The 14,318-nt window shown below is 40.9% G+C and overlaps 1 long non-coding RNA gene across 2 annotated transcripts in view; it reads right to left on the bottom strand.

Moving 5' to 3' along the window:
- The window catches only part of LOC109146088, a 37,075-nt gene extending 35,158 nt beyond the window's left edge, over positions 1-1,917 (bottom strand). Inside the window, exon 1 of one of the 2 annotated variants that reach the window (XR_002047884.3) lies at positions 1,834-1,917. This is a non-coding gene — a long non-coding RNA (uncharacterized LOC109146088). Of the gene's footprint in view, positions 1-763; positions 895-1,833 lie in introns of those variants that run through there. The other variant, XR_002047883.3, reaches the window with a different exon arrangement.
- Between the last annotated feature and the right edge of the window lie 12,401 nt (positions 1,918-14,318).

Here is a 14,318-nt window from a genome sequence, read left to right as displayed (position 1 = left end):
ACTTGCATGACATTTTGAAAGCGTAATTTTTGAGATTTTGAAAACCAGGTAGCCAGGGATTTCACACTGTGAAATTTCTTCCTTGATCCCAACCCCTAGGACATCTAAGGTGTTTAGCATCCAGTCCAAAAGTTTACCTATAATGATACGTCAAAAAATTTGCTCATGGAGTGGTTCAGAGCATTTACCCAGAGAGAAACTACTCCTATTGGATGCTTCATAACAGAAACCAAAAGTAATTTCAAATCTGTTTTTGCTTAAAGTAGAGAATACCTCAGAAAAAGATTTCCAATTCTGTCACCACACTGTTCATGGGTGATTGTTAAAAACCCTGGATTCCAGCACTTTCCTGTACAGATTGTAACTACTTTGTCAGAAAGCCTGAAGTATGTCAAGTGCATCATCACAGATGGGAAATAAGGGATAACTGATGGCACAATTTGCTCCAAAAAAAAAAAATCCCACCCCACCCACCCAAGAAAAAAACCCCCAAAACAACCAAAAAACCCCCCAATAGCAACAACAAACACTAAAAAACCAAACCAACCAGAAAACAGCTTCAAATTTTCTAGACATCTTTTGCTGAGAAACACACTGGTCATTGCTCTCCCTGTGCTCAGCACAGAGCTCAAAGCATTCACCTCATTGAACACCAGAAATGGTTTGTCCTTTACCTTCAAGATGAAGTGGACATCAAGCTAAAAAAGGGCATTTCCCGAAATCAAGAATCACCTAGTGAAGTTCAAGGCTGTGGGAAGCCTACCTTGTCATGGCGTGGACACAGGTCCTCTGAGGACTTGGAAAAGAAGCAATGAGAGGAGGACAAGAAGTTGAGAGAGAAGGCAAAATTCTCCAAGATAACTAGTCAGGGTAAATCAACTACTTCTGAGCAAAATAAAGCACCTGAGCTCTACAGAGTATGTCAATTCCTTGTATTACTGTCAGAGCAGAAAGCATTCCATGTTTCAGCATGCACTGTTCATAAGAAAGTTGTGCCATCTTGTGGGAAAATGTGGAAAATATCAAACCATACCTTCACATACATTATGCAAAATGAAGGACGGGTGCCTCCATGATCAGATATTTGAGGGAATATTCAAATATTACCATGCAAAGGTCACTATGCAAGGGGAAGTCTCCAGCCTGAGCACTGAAGGACATAAACCTTCAAAACTTCCTGATCTAAAGACTTACGTGGGCTTTGTACTTCTAAGACTGAGAAGACAAACTCAACCAGATAATTTATTACTGAAAAGTGCCAGTCTGGGAGACTTTTCCCAGCCAGCTGTGAACGTCCACAGCAGGCTAATTCTTACCCAAAATAAATCAGCATAGCCCAGCTAACTCATACCATCCTAATATGGAACCTTTTTAAGAAAAGAATACGCAGGTTGATCAGGAGAGACAGCAATGACAATTAAGGCAAAAGAAGAATATCAGAACTGGCAGAAGAAAAGTTGTATCATCACAGCATCGGTGTCTGCGATTCTTGGCCAAGAGCAAGCCCACGAGACTTCATATCCCAGAGAATCCTGTCATACTAGGAGTAAAAATGAAACCTAGATAATAGCAACAAATGTCTTGGTCAGAGTTCAAACGCTCTACAGCTAATCCTTGGATTATTTATACAGTTTGGAACAGTGATGCTTTTCAAATAGACATTTGGACATGAATATTACTGGACTGCTGCTGCTCAGGAATCCTGCTGCAAGAGGCATCTTGGGAGAGAAAAGAGAGAAAAGGGACTTGAATCTGTGGGGCCAGGGCACAGTGGCAGAGAAGAAAGGTAGGGGAAGCTGCCCACTCTCTTAGAAAAGAACACGTAGTACAAACCTGTGGCAGAAGAGGGCTGTGCTGTATCCTTTCCCTCTCCAGGAGAGCAAGTGCTTGGAGTGCTTTCCCACTGTTCTAGCCTGCCCCTGGCCCTGATGTTGTGGGGAGAGCTCAAAGCCTCCTCTTAGCCCCTCTGCTCACAGCTGCTTCAATAATTGTAGCACACTGCTTCTAGAGGATGAAGTTAATGAGCTCTGTACAGCCCAGGCTGCTCAAGCTGCTCAAGCTTCACAGCTGGGCTTGCCCTTTGACAGGAAAAAGTGCCAGATGTGTCTTATTAGCTGCACTGCTTTCCCACAGCCATTTCAATAAGGCAAAATAGGAAAGAAAATTCTTGAATGCAAAAGAAGAAAACAAACAAGAACACAGGTCAGGACAAGATGTGTTGCCATAAAATCATATTTGGGACACACATGCTTTAAATCTAAAAGCAACTGAGAGATGCTAGACAGTGGAAGGAGAAAGGATATTAAAAAATAAAAAAAAAGACTGTCGGAAGTCTTAATAAGCAACAAAAAAGGATGTCTGAAAACTTATGGGTTTTTGCTGCTTGGAAAGCTTCCCTTTTTCTTAACAGTCCCTTGAGATATAAGTGTTCAATAGCAGGGAGAAAATTTTTAGTCTGGTTTGTTATTTTTACAGTAAGAATAAGGACAGTACAAAATAAGGTCAAACATCAAAACAAACAGAAAGTTCATGTGATATGTCCAGAATGTTGACAGAAGCTATTTTAAGTGAGTGTAGGTCCATGGAGTAGGGCAAGACTCAATGTGCTGAACTTTAAGCTTTAACCTAAGTTGGAGATTCAGTGCATTCTGTTCCCTGGAAGTCAATATAGAGAGAGGGGCTACAAAGAGAGAAGTTAAGGATCTCTCCTCAATGTTTGAATTTTGGCAGATTGAACCAGGACTGCTGTGGTCATATTCATGTTGGGGATGTTTGGTTCAGGATACCAGACTCACATGTGCTGGTTTTGGCTGGGATAAGAGTCAGTGTTCTCCAGAGTAGCTGGTTTGGGGCTGTGTTTTGGATTTGTGCTGGAAACAGTGTCAATAACTCAGGGATGTTTTGGTTATTGCTGAGCAGAATTTACACAAAGACCTTTCTGCCTCTCTCATCACCCCACCAATGAGGGGGCTGGGGGAGCACAAGGAGTTGGGAGGGGACAGAGCTGGGACAGCTGATCCCAGTTGGCCAAAGGGATACCCCAGACCAAATGGTGTCATGAAGTGAGCCTGGACAGAGCGCTGAGTAGCCACAATAATATTGTCCCTAGGCTGACTCAGGCAGAGATAGCGCTGAAGGTTTTGGGGTTTTTTGCAGAGCATCTCCTTTGCCTGGGGTTGCTAGGAAGCACAGAGAATGACAAACATCACTCACACCATTGTCTCAACTTGACCAAAGCTGTTGTCCAGCACCCTGCCTTGTGGCACGCAGCATTACCCACTGGCACGCAGACTAAGCAGAGCCAGCCTTGGCAACAAGGCTCTTGACACCTGCAGCCTTAATACTCAGGGAAACCACAAAGGCTGCTGGTTTTGCTGGTGCAGGAGAATGTCAGCCTGTACCAGCATCAAGTCCTTCGCAGCAAAGTGCAACAGGGATTTGTTAAACCAGACAGAAGGGAAAATGAGCCACAAAGGTGGGATCTGGCCCTGATACCAAGAAGAGAGAAAGAGAGGGAGAATTAGCAAGGAGTCAGCTCCAGCACCATGCTGCATAAGGCTTTTTTGCATGTGAAGATGGGTTATGTAAAGCTATCCCAAACACATCATGCATTGGTGAGCTTCACTCAGGAAGGCTCAGGCTTTTAGCTTTATTAATTGGGGCTTCCTCTGATGACAGCATCAACTCTGCTGAAGGAAGTAGGACTGTATTTGAGGAAAGACCTAATCAGGCCAGTAGCAACTACGTATTCCCACTGCTGAATGGCCTCTTTGTCAATTCAGCACAGATGTTTGATTGTATCCTGGTTGCTTGGCTTCCTTTTTATGAACAGCCTTACTAGTGTGATTTTAAAAAATTGCAATAACTGTCTTCCATATTTGCTTTAAATTCCTCCTTGTTGGTTTTGACTTTTCAAAAAATATAACTACATGTGAGTTTTGACTGAGGAACCTTTTTAATTTATATAGTCTCTGACTAAAACAGGATACTGGGATCGTTCACTGTGCTTTGAGAGCCCATGATGGGTGCTGGGAAACAGAATGAAAGGTCTTTGAAGGAAAAAGAATATTTACAGGTTGAGAACCCACAGTTCATCCCACAGCATAAGCTGTCATGGGCCACTAGTTGATGTTCACTGACTACATCATGTATCTCTCATTCTTTGTTTCTCCTGGCAATAGACGTTCTACTGGCCCCTTTCCCAGTCCAAGCTATTCAACTTGAGACAGTGCCAAACCATCAGATTTGATCCAATTTTAAACTCCCAAAGCTTGGGATAAGGTTTTACTCTCATATCTTGTTATAAGGTTGCTTCTCATAACAAAATCACTCCTTTGAAATATGCAGAATATAAAAATTGTTGCTGTCAAATCCACATATTACATTATTTCAATTATTTTCCTTTAGTTTTTCAGTCTAGCTCATGAAGAATTCACACATAAGTCTACTGATACTTGCCTCTTCTGACTTTCAGCTGGATTTATTGCTTCATTTCCTTCAGAGTCTTGGAAACTTCCAGCCATATGATTTTTAACAGGCTCACTTCTAAGGCAGCCCATCTCCTCTCCCTGCCCCATCTCTCTAGGAAAACTACCCTCTACTCTTTCTAGGGATAAGTTCTGCTTGAATATCTGGTTGTTTAAAAAACCCAACCAAACAAAAGAAAACAAACCAAAAAAACTCTAACTGCAGCTATTTTACATGGGCTACACTGTTTTCCCCCTTTCACAGCCATTCACTGCGCTGGAGGAGTGAGGGTAGAGCCTCATAACCCATGGTGACAGTGTGAGGGAGCCAATGAAGGTCCCAGAAAGGTGGGTAAGGGTGTGCTACTCTCCACCTTAGGCCAGTAACACAAGAAGATGAAGGATGAAGTTATCATATGGTTTAAAACCAGTTCATTGAGATTTTAAATCCAAACTCCATAACCCTGGCTGGCAATTTTTCATAATTTTTACTGTTTTCCAAAAAAAGAAAGTATGTGACCTTATTTCAGCTCCTGGAAGTTCTCACCAGTCCCAGCACACTGTGTAAGAGAGCTTCTCCCTGTTCTGCACTGGTGATGGCATCTGTTTTCTGAAGCTGGATCTAGGTGGTGCTAGGCTGTGTTATGGATGAATTGCACAGGCACTTTTCAGTCTGTGTCCATTAAACCACATCATTTTTAAGAAGTAGACCTGTCATGGGTTAGCAGCATTTTTTTGGCTGAAGTTTCCCAGACTGTCTTGAGAATTTAGTCTTGCCAGATATTGTTATCCTGATCAGTGAAACTTTTCACTGCATTTATTTCCCTCTGCAAAGCAAGCAAGCTCAGGCCAGTGTATTTCCAAAGACTGGATGTTATGTAGGATTTGTGCCGAAAAATCTGTGCTGGATTTATGTGTCATATGAACTCTTCCATGTTTCCATGTACCCACACTTAAACCTTTGTGCTATTTAGGGCCATTCTGTGCTGTTCCCCAGACATCTTGCAGACACCATAGATTACAGTATTTCCTTTATGTTCTCCTATCAAGAGATACCCTCCATACCAATTTTCTTGTTTGCTGATTAGACTTTTTAAAATCTGGATCCATGTTTCTTCCACATGCTGATTCTTTGAGCCAGATCCATCTACAGACAAGTAGAGGAAAGAAGAAAGGCTGCACAGTAGTGCTGCAGTTTTTCCCCTACAAGGCCCTAGGATGATTAAAGCTGATGGTAGAGCACTCTCCTTCTTTGTCTCAGCACTCAGAGAAAGTCAGTGCTCTCAAGTTTCACTTTTCTCTTTCTATGGCCTTTGTTCCCATTACAAGCCATGATAAAATTTATTTTGCTTATACAGAGATAACATTACATCTTCTCACCCTAAAGCTGGTCTCCTGAACTTATGTTCCTTACTGTTTTCACATGTGCAATCCCTCAATTCCAGTGCAATGCCAGTGCCCTGGGTGTTCAGTCTGTGGGATCAAAGACTCAGAGAGTCACAAGTTGTGTGATAAACAAGAGCATCAAAACTGTTTACACTACTTCAGGCTGAACTTCTTGTGTTGTGTGATATGTAAACATGCAGAGGAAGACCAAAAATAGTTTTTGAAAGGCCTTCTCTTGGTTGAGAAAAAAACCACAAGATTTTAAAGGTCCAAGACTGCAAAAGGATGTAGATGTGGAAATTTAGGTAAATACCAAATTTATGGCCTGATAATCTGCTGCTGGTTTGAAGAAACTCCAGCACATTTTCTCCCCACAAAGTTGTTAAGGTACGTCCTGCACAGTAGGTGTAGTCAGTTCTTCCTGATGCAGGTGTGATTTTTCTTGGACTCTCGGAACCATCCCAGGACTAGAGAAAGGTGGCAAACCTTATTCCCCCTTTGATTTAAAGGGGGAAAAGTCAATCAGCTGAGGAAAAATAAAGGATTTTCTGACTGAATCCTTTGGATTACTTTGTAAAGGAATAACTATCTCATCAAATTTGCCTTAGGACCTGTGTGAAAATATAAGCCTTCAGTTAGAAAAGACAAGTCTCCAGGTCCTAACTCCAGGATTGATTCTTTTTAACAGATTAAAATCCTGATTCCCATCCTTTGGTATTTGGCTGAGAGCAAGGTTTTTCTGCCTTTGAGAGGAAGGCCACATGCCATCAATCGCCTGTGTCACTGCACTGCTGTTGTGCCTGGGACAGGATGGGGCTTTTCACCCAGCCCCACAAAAATTGTCCAGCTCTTGTGCAATAAACCCGACTCTTCCCAGAAGTGTTGCTCTTTGATATGCATTCAATAATCAATCAGTCCTCACTTTGAGGGTTTATTTATAACACATTAGCAAGTGTATTTTTATTTGGTTTACAATTAATTATTTATTGGTTTTCTATTTCGTTCCTGAGGGGGTGAAGTTTTTTATTTTATCATGGCTTAGTGTCACTGAGCAACTGCTATTGTTGAAAACCTTATTAAAAGTATTTTCGTATCTTTCTGCCTTTATTTATAACAATACTAACTGAATACTAACAGTTAATAAGTCAATATCTACTTATTGCTAAGGGCTGCTTTTTATTGTTGCTTTTTGAACTGCAGCCAGGTTAGTAAACCACATTTAATATCCATTCCCTAGTGTCCTGATCTCAGCAGGTAGGGAGAGTGAAAAACACCTGCCTCAGAGAACTCAAATCTTTCACACTATTTGCAGACTAACACAGACTTGGCAATGAGCACTTGTAGCAGTAAGAGGAAGCTGGGGTGGTTTTGGGTGAGAAAGGAGAAAGGGCTTGTTATCAGTGAACAAGGCAAGCTGCTGAGAAATGTGTGTGGGTTGGGGATTTTTTGGTTCTTTGTTTTTAAGAGGAAGCAGATGTAAAGTTCAAATATTAATTTCCAGCCTAATCCGTGCCTGGCAGAGAGGTTTCAGGCTCCTTGCCTGGTTTATTGCCCTGCTCTATGAAACCTTACTGTTGCTGCTGTTCCTGGGAGAAAGGGGGAGAGTCACCCTATGTGCTTCCCTGGCAGGGTGGAGCTGCTGTCCTGCAACAGCGCAGTACCTGGCACCAAGTGTGACACCTTCAGAACAAGGAACTCTTGGCACAGCAATCCATGGAGATGGCACATTAAATCCTGTTAACGCTGCTTCTTGAGGAGCAGAGTGAGCTCAGATCTCCTCTGCTGCTGCAGTTTAGACCAGCACTTTTATGCTGCAAGTGGGAGGGATGCTTTTGTGATCATGTGAAGTCCCAGCAGGAGGAAGGGAAAATGTGACAGAGAGTAATCCTCTGCTAAGGAGCTTGCAATTTAAATACAAGCCCATTGTTTCAGGATTTAAAGAGATTAGTTCCATGTAACCTGGACACTGGGCAGGCTAACTCTGGCCTGCCTGGTCACCGTTCCCAGCCATAACCTCACTTAAATGACCTTGTGTGGAGGGGAGGCACCACAGTTGTTTTTTGCTCTCTGACAGGTCTGTGCATTGCAGTCCTTGTACTATCAGCTAAAGTTATCTCAGCAGCTCCAGCTCAGGTTGAAAAATGCTCTTCTCTTCCCTCCAACAGCACTGAGATTTTCAGTAGGCAAATGGCTCTCCAGACTCTGTCCTTAGCTGATACTCCAGGCCTTGCAATTTGCTGCTTTTTTGGAGAGCACAGCTCCTTCAGGCTGCCTTTGGGTCACAACAGGTCACTGCATAAACTGGGCCCTCCTCATCCTCTCAACAAGATTCTCCAGCTTCAGGGCTTCTTTGAGGACTGATCTCAGTACTGGCAGAGCAGATGTCTAGCTGGAGTTTGGTACCTGAAAATAGACTATCAGCCTGCAGTTATCCACACACACTGACGCAGCCAAGTTGCTTCCAGGGAACTTTTCCATAGCACCACATTTTTCCAGCTTATTCCTTTCGTATCCCCCATTAAGGCATATTCCCACTTCTCTCTTTCAGTCTTTTATAACTTTACCAACCAAAACCAATGCACAGTATTAAAAATTGTCACACTCGGGTTATTCCATGTTTATCAAGGTAAAAGTAGATCTATTTCCTTTTATAAATAAAAAACATCACTCTCTTGACTACCACTATTATCCTGTTTAGAGGGTGGCTATGCTTAAGTAAGAGTTTCTGTCAATCATGGTATCCTAGAAACTATTCTTATATAAACCATCAAGTACCATTTCCATATGAAGCTTAGAAGTATTCTTTTCTGTATGTGAAAATTAGAATATTTTTCTGTTCCAGCATTTTTTATCCAGACACTGGGCTTTTAAGGTTTGTTTACTCCCATCTTGGGGTGACTTGATGTTGTATTCCCTATCGCTGCACTATGCCCAGAAATTAGTACATATGGCTTTCTATGCTTTTAAACTGAGCCTGAGCAGAGACAGGAAAAAAACCCTCAAGGACACAGACAGAGATAACACACTCCGGTTCTCTGCATTTTTTTTTTGGCTTCTGCGTTCTGCTGCTGGGGAGAGGAGCGGGGAAGCACCCTGCTTGCTGGTTCAGCCAATTTTTCAGGGCTTTTTTCCCTCCAGAGAGTTGAACTTTGTTTTTTCTGGGATTTTGGATTTTTTTCCCTTTTTCTGCTGGACTGCTTCAATATCAGAACACATCAGGAGGACTTTCCACTGAGCACAGAGGGCCTGGCCGTGGGCAAAGCCCCAGCTCCGAGAAGGAGGGAATCCTAAGGGAGGATTCTAATATTTTCCCAAGTTTTTCTCCACAGCGAGAGATTTTATTATTTAGCAGTATTATCTTTTTCCCGTGTGTTTTTTAAATAAATAGTTTTTATCTCTTTCACTTTCCTTCAAGGAAAAAGTTTCTTTTTTCCCAAACCTGGTGGGGGAGAGGTAGTTTGTAACCTGCTTTCTCTCAGAGGATGTATTTCTGAATTTGGCCAAGCCAGCACAACTCTGTAACAGGTGGAGGCAGTGCTCTGTAGTTACCTTCCCATGAAATTACTCATTTTGAGTTCAGGTGATCAATCAGGAAAACGCAGCGAGCGAAATAACAGCGTTTCAATTAAAAGAGTGGCGAGGTTCACTGCTTTATGAGGTTTTGTAACATAATTACCAGCATGTATATCAGCAGCGCTTCAATGTTCTAGGTGAATCTGCTTCAACAAGAGGGTTGATGATCCCCAGATGTCTCTTCAACCCCAACCATTAAGATTCTGTGATACGGCAATACAGCAATTTATGTAACAATCAATTCAGTGAATTACTTTTATAAGTATAAAATAAATTACTAAGTACTTCAGTTCTTTCTTGCACAGAATGGAGATGTTATATTTGGTTTCATGTAAAAGGGTCACATTGGACTTCCCAGTATAAAAGTCCAAAGATAATTGGACCAATTGCATTGTGTTTGGATAATTACTTGAAATCAAGGACCTGTAAAGAACACATTTATTTCCAGCTTTATACCACCTTCATTTTCAGTGCTGTTTGAAGAGGACAGGTACAACAACAAACATTTTGATAGCCACTTCAAGATCACAAGAGGTGCCCAATATTATTATTCCGGTGGGTCTTACAGATGCTTAACAGCACATAGAAGATATTAATATCTTCTTTCATTTCATTGCTTCACTTACTGAAGCAAGAGCTTTATGAGAATTTGTTATTGTTGTCACTGACCTTTCCTCCCGAAAACATTTACTACCAGATTCACCATCACTATTTCTTTCAATGGCATCTATGTTTAAGGAAAAACAAATCTTTTATTTATTCTCTTTATAGCTTAATCTTTTTTTTTTTTTTCCCTCTGTTATTATGTTGACTTAAAAGGCTTTTTAAAATGATTAGTAAACCATGCCTGTGAAATGTACCATCTGGGAGCAGAAACAGACCCAGAATGCAAATGAGTCTTGCAAGAGAAATATTTTCCAAGAAAAGAGGCCCAAAAAGAAGCAGATTTTTAAAATTTTTATTTATTTCATTCTACCACATCAAATATGGCTTCCACTAAATGACAGAGAGGAAGGAGAACTAGAGAAGACCCTACACTAGTGAAAGACAAATAGCTTTTTATACTGTGTAATTTATGCTTGAGGTTACAATGCAGGAAATACTTAAGCCTGCTGTGATTCAAGGTTCATATGAAAACAAGCAAGTCCTCTGATTTAAAAGGAAATGAATCACTTCAATCTCAGGTTATCAAGTGTGGCAGTGATGGGACAATTCTCTCCTTGTTTCTGCATTTATGATGTTTCTTTTATATCACTATAAAGGTGTATGTTCCACTATCAACACGAGAGTATGTGGCAGGCAACAATAATAATCTTGGAACACAGATGGGTTATAGGGAAAAAATGGCCTCACATGAAACTGGCTATTACATCCCAAATTTCCATCAAATTCTTCAGCATCTGAGACACCCCTTAAGAGGGCCCACACTTAATGCATTATCATAACCTAGATATATTACAGTCTGAGAGCTCTGAAAATGCTTTTTACCCCTGTGTTCAGCAATTGCTGATATTGCTGAAAAGCAGCCACCCCTGACATGAAGCACCAAGGCCATTTTGTGCTGTAAAACAGCACATCTGTTGAGTGGTTGGAAAGGATAGTGAAGACTTGCTGTCATGGAATAGCTCCACACAGTGCAGTTAGCCTAGGAATGATTGTAATTAAAAGCACTGATTTACCCTGTCGAAAATAATTAAAGTGCTTGGTTTCGGTCTTATGACTGCTGCTGTCATGCACTGTCATGAGAAGAGTGCCTTTAAATAGCTCATGACACTTCCTTGTTAGCCCTATTTCCAGAATCCATGCTTCCCATGTTTCAGAAGGATCCTTCTCAGAAACATAGATGTGAATCATTATCTCTTCGAGGTACACAATGATACAAGGGCATTTCCCATGTAGGGAGTATTTATCTAGGAAATGTATTTGTGCTTCTTTGTGCTCATGCAATTCTTCTGGAATACAACGGTGTATTTGTACAATCAAAAGCTTTACCAACTACATCAACAACTAAAAAGTCCAAAAAAAAAAGGATGTGGAACCTGACAGTTTAGACAATCTAAGTTGGATCTCTTCACACCATTCTATGAGGTCACAGAATCATGGAAAAATTCAGTCCAGAAGGAACTCTGAGAGGTCATCTGGTCTGTTCTCTTCCTCAAAATAGGGATACTTTCAAAGTTAAGTCCAAGGAATGCAGGAAGCATTAAACATCTCAGATGTAACTACTGGAACTAGAACCAAGAAACATCTACTGTTGAAGGTCTTATAAAAAGGAAAACCAAAAGCATCTTGGAAGGAAAGTGAGCTGGTGGTTTGAAAGGAGCCACTCAGCCACTGGGTGTGCCATTTGATTCAAACCAGGGTTCTCCCCCAGGATGCCAGTCAAGCTGTTCCATGTGGAAATGAGCCTCTGGGTCCTGACACAAATTCCCTTGCTGTTAAACCAAAAAACATAGAAAGTCCCTAGATGTCAAAATTTCTCTTTGCCCATTCTTTGGCCCATAAGTGATGTCTCTTATACTGGGAATTGTGTCAGACAGCCAGTACTCACTCAGAAGAATGAATGAACCGTGGAAAGAGTTATATGAGACTGGGTCTTCAGCCCAGCATGACAAAAGATCTTCTCATGATACAATGTGCCTTTTTCCTAGCTCAAAAGTGAACCATACACAGGTGGGTTAACTGCTTCTTACAAAGGTTTTGTGAGCCTTGAAGGCAGTAATAACACAGCTTCACCATGATTCTTATATAGATATGAAGCATCTTGAGGCATAAAAATCTAAATTACCCATCTTAGTTTGCCAGGAATACATGATCAATTATTTGCTGCTTCAGTGGTGTTAGTAATTTCAAAGCAGTAAGTAAAAAGAAAATGCTCTTTGTGTGTGTACTGCTCAATTATAAAACGAGTGAATGAACCTGAGAGAATAAACATAAGACATTTACAAATGAAGGTAGAAATCAGAAAAGCACCAAGTGCAATCATTGCTGCCATTTCTCTGCTGAACCATTTTAAGCTTAACTTGCCTGTATTTGAGTCAGCAATCAAAGCAAACATTAAAACACCTGAGAGTTAAATTATCTAATAAATCCACACAAATTCAGCCCTTTGCTTGCCTACAGGAGCTTGTCTTTAAGACAAATCCATAACAGTTTCTTCCTGGAACAGTCCTAGGAGTCTTCATTTAGACATTTTTTTACTAGAAACCCTTGGCAACCTTGGGTTAAAGATAATGGGCAAAAACTGAGAATGCTCTTTTTTTTTTTAAATGCTCTTTTTTTAAAAAGGGTGCCATTTTTTTATCATTTTATTCTTTTCTGTGTGGCTTCAGATTAAAACACTGATGTCTTGATAATGAGACACTGTTTTATGAGATACATTAATCTCAGCTGCACCTTCTGAAAGTGCAGCCATGGTGGTTAAAGCCTGGTGTGCTTTGCAACACAGGTGTGAGCTATTATACAAATGCAGTGGCAGAGCCAAAGGCACAGAGTATGAATTCCTGTGAACTCAGCAGGTTTTGTGGTACTGAGTACATTCTTTCATTGGATTACTGTGAAGGGTACCTTACCTGTGCCCATTCGCTCACATAACTGTGCTCTGAGTCTTGGTGATCTCTTTATCTTTTCATTTCAAACACCCATAGGGCTATGTAAGTTCCATTTAAGCTGTGATTTCCATAATTTTCAGAAAGGCTGAAAGCCTTTTCATGGTGACACATGTTTGGCATGTATGAGTTTAGGTATGGCCAGAGATTTTGAGGTAGATGATATGTTCCTGGTATCTTCACAATCATAGAATCACAGAATGGTTTGATTTGGAAGGGACCTTAAATATCATCCAATTCCTGCCATGGGAATGGACACCTGCCACTAGACCAAGTTTCTCAAAGACCCATCCATCCTGGCCTTCAGCCCTTCCAGGGATGGGGCATCCATAGCTTCTCTGGGCAACCTGTTCCATTGTCTCTCACCACCCTCATTCATGAAGAAATGCTTTAATGCTGTTTCATTTTGTCAAGAACTTCAGGTTACCTGGAGGATGTGTAGAGCAGCTGTAACAATGAGGACAATGAATTTTGGAACAAATGTAGAAAAGACTTGTCAAATTCACCATAAATTTGCATCATTTACCAAGATGGGACAGCCTCCCGAAGGTATAAGTCAGCCACATCATTAAATGCTCATTGGAGCAAACCTGGAATTGATTGGATCCAAACCTCTGACTGATGCTTTGCCGTAGATCAGCTTGTACAACTTACACAGCTCCTTTTGATGTTTGATAGGATGGTTAAATTCCAAGCATGAAGATGGCCCCACCCAAAAATGCCACCTCCTGCCACTCAGTAGATTGTCAGGATGTGTGGACAGTTCCTGGGAGCAGTGGGGAACAAAGCAGGGATGTGTGGCTGTGTTGGCAGTGCTCACACAGTGATATTTTGTACACCTAATACCTGGTTTCATGGCAGTGTGGAGGGCATCCTAAAATATGGAATGTTCCAGCAATTAGTATGTGTGATCCAACTGCAAAGTACCATGAGCCAGTTGGAAATGTAATATTATTCAATTAAGAATGGAAGCACTTTAGTATTATTTAAAGTTCAGTCTTTTTAATTACTTGCTTTTTAGCTCTTTTTAGATGATTATTATTTCCTTTTATTTCAGAACAGATTTAGGCTTCAAAAGTCTTAACAAATTGCATCTATATCCAAATCTACATTTTTATTTCTGTATTCATCCAACCACAAGGAATGTAAAGTAATTCCTTGTTTCCTTCAAATGTTTATAAAATAAATCATATGAATCTTCAGATTAAGCAGAACAGATTTCTTGTGGTTCAATATCCAGCATATGGATCATGTTTCATGATAGAGAAAATACTTAGTATTAAGC

The sequence above is a fragment of the Corvus cornix genome, chromosome 1A (genome assembly GCF_000738735.6).
Source record: "Corvus cornix cornix isolate S_Up_H32 chromosome 1A, ASM73873v5, whole genome shotgun sequence".
NCBI classification, from domain to species: domain Eukaryota; kingdom Metazoa; phylum Chordata; class Aves; order Passeriformes; family Corvidae; genus Corvus; species Corvus cornix.
Note: the sequence above shows the minus strand (reverse complement) of the source record. Positions and strands in the feature narration are given on the sequence as shown.